This window comes from Pecten maximus, chromosome 18 (assembly GCF_902652985.1).
Source record: "Pecten maximus chromosome 18, xPecMax1.1, whole genome shotgun sequence".
In the NCBI taxonomy this organism is placed as follows: Eukaryota; Metazoa; Mollusca; class Bivalvia; order Pectinida; family Pectinidae; genus Pecten; species Pecten maximus.
This window is the reverse complement of record NC_047032.1, coordinates 33,230,149-33,236,866: the sequence shown is the minus strand read 5'-3', so window position 1 is coordinate 33,236,866 and position 6,718 is coordinate 33,230,149. Positions and strand designations below refer to the sequence as shown.

At 37.2% G+C, this 6,718-nt stretch overlaps 1 long non-coding RNA gene across 1 annotated transcript; it reads left to right on the top strand.

Moving 5' to 3' along the window:
• Positions 1 to 433: 433 nt before the first annotated feature.
• On the top strand, positions 434 to 5,866 carry LOC117316577. The gene is made up of 2 exons (XR_004529901.1): positions 434 to 1,360; positions 5,261 to 5,866. It is a non-coding gene; the product is annotated as an uncharacterized LOC117316577 (long non-coding RNA).
• Positions 5,867 to 6,718: the final 852 nt, after the last annotated feature.

The window sequence follows — 6,718 nt, the reverse complement described above, 5'->3', positions numbered from 1 at the left end:
ACACACACATGACCGAGGTGTAAACACCTGACTGAGGTGTACACATACCTGACTGAGGTACACACACCTGACCGAGGTATACACACACCTGACTGAGGTATACACACCTGACTGAGGTACACACACCTGACCGAGGTGAACACACACCTGACCGAGGTGAACACACCTCACTGAGGTGTACATACACCTAACCGACGTGCATAGACACCTGACTGAGATATACACTCACTTGATTGAGGTGTACACACACCTGACGGACGTGTACACTCACCTGGCTGAAGTTTACACACACGTGGCTGAGGTCTACACACACCTGAATGTTTATTCGTTGGGGGGACTTTGAAAGGAAAATATATATTGATGAAGTGTTTCTTTCCCTTTCGGCCGTTACTTGTCATTAATAATCACTTAATTTAAGGCCTAAAACACAATATTAGCACTTATGGCAATAAACCATATAGTGCCGTTATCAGAGGGCACATGAAGTATTGGTGTTGTGCAACCTGACGCCTATTTGGCGAAAGTGATAATCGAGTTATCTCCCTTGCTAAAGGAAGAAAACTTTGTGAAGATCAGCCAGAGAGTTATCAGGCTAAGTTTATCAAAAATTTACTTGCTTAAATACTTTATTTCTTCAATATTCAGATGTAATACATTTCAATGATATTTGATGATATATTGTCAGTGTAAAAATTGCTTATATTAATAATGTGTACCGGTTGATGGCACCGGATCGTTGTTCAATACATGAAATGGCGTGGTCGGCCATATTTCTTCATATCTCGTATATGATATATTTGAGACCTCTGATGATAGTCAAACAAATCTTCAAGCCATCGGAATGAAATATCTGGCTCAACAATTTTGAGATTCAGTCAATTGTAGCATATTTTGTCGCACCGTGCTTATGTTTAAATCAAACGCCGATGGTCGACTCGTCCCAATCGCACCACGTTGGGTCGAGTTGTCTTTTATTCAAATTTGGTCTTTGTCGGACTTAACCGATGGCATCACGGATATAGGGTCGAGTTGTCTTTTATTGAAATTAGGTCAAGGTATGTTATATTGATTATGGATCTTAAAGCTTGGAAGCAATTCATAAAAGTTGATACTTTAATAATATATGAAATTACCCGTATACTCTATTCATCTGCTATAATATCAAAACAGCAATCATGTAGTGGAGCAGAAAACGTAGGACAGGGGGTACCATGGATCCAGCTGTTAGTCAACCGGAGGAGGCTACAGTACAGCAACCGTTGGTGTCAGCTGAGAATGTGAGGCCACAGTCGGTTCAACAGGAACAGATCACAGCTGGCAATTAACAGACATCAAGGGAACCTGAGTACATATGCAATGGGTATGACAATACTAACACATATATGACAAGTGTAAATGATAATTTAGGCTTGCATGTAGCACTAAGCAGCTAATGTTAAACAAACAAAAAAATATCAATGGTGAATATATTGAGCTTGCCCATATGTTGTCACACTCCATGGGGATATCTGACGGTACCCACAAAATTTCTTTGATTGATGGGGAGTTATAGTAGTGAAGCCCAAAACACAAACCCCTAAAATATCCGATATAAGTAAATGGACTGATGCATTTATAATATATAAGTATCTACACCCCTGTTCATTCAGGGCAACTGCATGGGCTATTGAAATATATGCATAGCAAGTATAAATGATAATTTAGGCTTGCATGTAGCAGCTAATATTGAGCAAAAAAATAATCAATGTGGAATATATTGAGCTTGCCCACTTGTTGTCACACTCCATGGGGGTATATGAAAATACCCACAAAATTTCTTTGATTGATGGGAAGTTAGTAGTGAACCCACAAAATATCTGATATAAGTAAATGGATGGATGCATGATATAAGTATCTACACCTCTGTTCATTCAGGGCAACTGCATGGGCTATTGAAATATATGCAGATTGTTTGCCTTGGGGCACAAAGATGTGGTGGTACTGGATGGTTGAAATATGATGAGCAGTACTGGCTTAGAAAGTTGCAAAAACCACATGAACATGGGACATTATTGACAATGAAATGTACTTGATATATATGCAGCCACAGAAGCAGGCGTTGCCACAGACACTGAATCATAACTCACAAAAATGCTTTGATTTCAATTACAAGGGCAGTTGTGCTCGGTCACATTGTACTTACTCTCATAAATGTATTCGGTGTAATGGAGGGTATGCCACTCTCTATTGCTTTAAGGCAAACAATAAAAATTCCAATTCCTTTCAGTCAAAACCGAACTTCATACACTCGGTCTACCCCAGAACAAAACAAGCAAGATAAGGAACACAAACAGTTATGGCTTTAAAAATGTCCAGCTCATAAGCACTGGGTTACTAAATATACAAACATGTCTGTAGGGAGGCTTCCTCTCCAAGGGTTTAAGAGCGTTTCTAAACTTCATTATTTTTGCCCCAAGGATCCCAAGGAAAAAAAAAAAAAAAATATGCAGGAAGTAGAATTAGGTAGCTATATATATATAGGGTGGCAGGTTACTTTGATAACAAACCCATCGCACAGTGGAATAGTTCTCAAACAGGATGGAAAGTGGTGCCTAATAACACATCTCTTATTGCAATTAGGGGATAGCATGGATAGCAATATTGACCCTGATATGGTTTCAGTCCAATACTCATCATTGGATAAAGTTGTTGAGATGATAGCTGAGTTGGGCAAAGGTGCATTATTGGGGAAGATAGAGACCATCCAGCTGATTTTCCATTGTTAGGTTTTAAGTTTCAAGACAAATATTTGGACAAATGTTTACCTATGGGTTGCTCAGTGTGGGGTAGTTTATTGAAAAGCTTTCATCTTTCATTGAGTGGATTGTCAGAGAGAAGTCTGGTGAACAAAGTTTAGATCATTATATAGAGGACTTTATATTTGCTGGGAAGGACAAAAAGGATACATGTGCTAGCCTCCTAGGCTTGAAACATCTCGAGACATTGGTATACCCATCGCTGAGTAGAAATCTGAGGGTCCAACTACAACTGATATCCTTAGGTCTTGTAATTGACACAGTGGACATGACAATTAGGGTCCCACAGGAAAAAGTTGTGGTATAAAGGACAGATTTGGGAAGTTTTAGGTAGGGGGTAAAGGTTAGATTACAGGATTTACAGTCTGTAGCAGGGATAATGTCATTTCGTACTAATTCTTGAAATATTCTTACTCTGTAGTAAGGTTTTCGTATGCCTAACATGACATAAAAAAAAAAAAAAAAAAAAAAAAGAAAAAAAAAACAGTTGAATAAATACTCTAGCTTTTGGTATATTAGAGCTGACCTAGAGATGTGGTTGCAATTGTTCAGTCAATTCAATGGCAAATGTTGTTATTTTTAGGGAAAAGTCTTGGAATAGTAATGTGGATTTAGTGTTGGGATTAGACATGCCAGATTGCCTATTTCTGTTGATCTGTTAGCAAGCATCAGTCTTGCCAAAAATATAAAATATGCAGTTCCCAATATGAGGTTGCTTTGTTTAGTTGTGCCTGTTCATTGGCTTTCTATGGATTGTTTTCGTGTTGGAGAAATTACTGTCAGTAGTAGTAGGGACATGGCTTACAGGGTTGTAACTGTTGCACAAGTATCACTTCAGGGAGGTGCTGCTAAAGTAGTGTCCTCACCAAAGCATGCACTAGCTTTGGCTGTAACATTAATTTTCTTTACAAGTCCCATTCATTCATAATTGGGGCAACTACATCGACCTCCCTATGTGGTATGTCTACTGAAGATAATATGGAATGTGGTAGGTGGAAATCCAGTGTTTACAAAAGATTCATCAGAAATCCAACCCAAAGAATAATTGTAAAGTGTTAGTATGCATTTTAAGATTTGTAGGTACCTGAGGGAAGGTCTGGATTCTAACAGTTTGGTGGCAGTTTAAAGGAGGTACATGTATGGTCATTTCGGACATCAAAAGTAAAATTTGTCACTTGGGAAATTTGAAACTGATCAACCAGCAAGGCTTGTCATACACTGTTGGGGTAATGACATAGGTAACACTGGGGTTTGGTGCATTGAATATGATTAAAGATCATCATGTATTTCCTGATGTCTGAGTTCCCTGGGACATTATTGATATGGTTGTAAATATTACCCCGAAGGAGTTGGCGGGGGGCCATAAGTCATTACGCACTTAAAAAAGTCTGAAAGAGATTGAACAATGCAATTTCTGATCATGTTTTATAGCATAGTGGAGCTGTTGTACTTTATACAGACAAATTAGATAACCAATTTTTTCTGAAAGATGGGGTCCACCTGTCTCCTTTGGGTAATGACCTCTTTCTTAACACATTACAAGGTGCTTTAGAAAGTTATATAAAAAAAAAAACAAAAAAAAAACAAACAAAAAAACAGGTTCTTCCCTAACAGTTACTAGTTCACAGTTACAAGTAACATGGAACAATAATGACATGTTAGGATTTTGGTCACAGCCTTGTACCGGGAAATGTGTCGCCTCCTCTTCTGTCTTCGTTTGGCGGTGAATGAGTTTCATGTGGATAACTCATTCATATGGCAGATTTCGCGGTACAAGCATTTATTGGTGATTATTGAGTTATTGATTGATATTGATTGATGTATATTGCGCATATTGATGCGAATCAGTTGATATCTGTTTCCCAGTATCTACTAATCAGTATTGTCATCTGATTGATTTGTAGTCAGCTGAAATCTGTTTCCCAGGATCAGCTGATTAATTGATTTGAATTGTTGTTGAATTGGTTGAGAACTGTTTCCCAGGATCATCTGATTAATTGATTTGAATTGTATTGTTTAATTGGTTGAGAACTGTTTCCCAGAATCAATCGATTAATTTGTTTGATTGAAATTGAATTTATTGTTGGCGTGCCATTATGGTCTATTGACAGACCGGCCGCCATATCTTTGCAATAAAGCTGTGACCATAAATCCAAATTTAAATTGTTTGTGATATGTGCATCTATTGATAATAGCACTTATGGCAATAAACCATATAGTGCCGTTATCAGAGGGCACATGAAGTATTGGTGTTGTGCAACCTGACGCCTATTTGACGAAAGTGATAATCGAGTTATCTCCCTTGCTAAAGGAAGAAAACTTTGTGAAGATCAGCCAGAGAGTTATCAGGCTAAGTTTATCAAAAATTTACTTGCTTAAATACTTTATTTCTTCACCCTCCCATAATCCCTCCCCCTTTAGGATAGGATCTGTGTTCTGCTGTTGTTTTTTTCTTTTTGTTATAGCGGTGGTGTGAGAAGGCAGGATAGTCACAGCTCCTGACCCCTTTTCGACGACGGATTCACAGCCCCAAGTGAAAACTATTCCTTAGTGACGGGCATTGTGACGAACTTCTATTCCTTATTGACGAGCATTGTGACCAGCTTCAAATGGCGGATTTCGCGTTATAAACTTTCAGAAGTCAATTTGACTTGTTCAGATTTCGCGGAAAGGCATATTTCGCGGTACAAGCATTTATTGGTGATTATTGAGTTATTGATTGATATTGATTGATGTATATTGCGCATATTGATGCGAATCAGTTGATATCTGTTTCCCAGTATCTACTAATCAGTATTGTCATCTGATTGATTTGTAGTCAGCTGAAATCTGTTTCCCAGGATCAGCTGATTAATTGATTTGAATTGTTGTTGAATTGGTTGAGAACTGTTTCCCAGGATCATCTGATTAATTGATTTGAATTGTATTGTTTAATTGGTTGAGAACTGTTTCCCAGAATCAATCGATTAATTTGTTTGATTGAAATTGAATTTATTGTTGGCGTGCCATTATGGTCTATTGACAGACCGGCCGCCATATCTTTGCAATAAAGCTGTGACCATAAATCCAAATTTAAATTGTTTGTGATATGTGCATCTATTGATAACTAATTACAGTAATTACGTACAACGTGGTTCCTTTTAAGCTAGTTCACCGATCCATTTTTCAAAGCTTTTAAGTGGTGACTATTTTAATAACCCGAATGACTATTCTGCAATTAATGAAACGATAGCTTAGGTCTCGAAAGTCATCGGATAGGGACCATCATTGTTTATTGCAAATCAAATCCTGAAATTGAATAGAATTACCATTGATTTGTAAAACATTCCAACCTTGTAATTGATTAGGACTATTATTATTAAGGAAATAGTCAGACCCCAAAATAAATTAAAAAACCGCCCTAGTTTAGTAAAATGTCCAACTATATAATGAATGTAAAGACCGCCCTAGTTTAGTAAAATGTCCAACTATATAATGGATATAAAGACCGCCTTGTATAGTAAAATGTCCAACTATATAATGGATATAAAGACCGCCTTGTATAGTAAAATGTCCAACTATATAATGGATATAAAGACCGCCTTGTATAGTAAAATGTCCAACTATGTAATGAATATAAAGACCGCCCTAGTAAAACAAAATGTCCAATGTGTGATGAATATAAAGACCACCCTCGTTTAGTAAAATGCCTAACCCTGGAATGGATATACAGATCACCGTAGTTGGAGTCAATAACTGTTTAATGTTGTGTTCTTGTACTGCCTGTGTAACTTTTAATACGTCTCTGTTTAATATGTTAAACGTGTCATTAATTTTACATAATGAGTTTCTATGTACACGTTATACAATAAAACAACTTAATAATGTATAAGAAATAACGTGAGAAATATAGAAAAATTAACGCTCGAACGAAGGTTCGACAA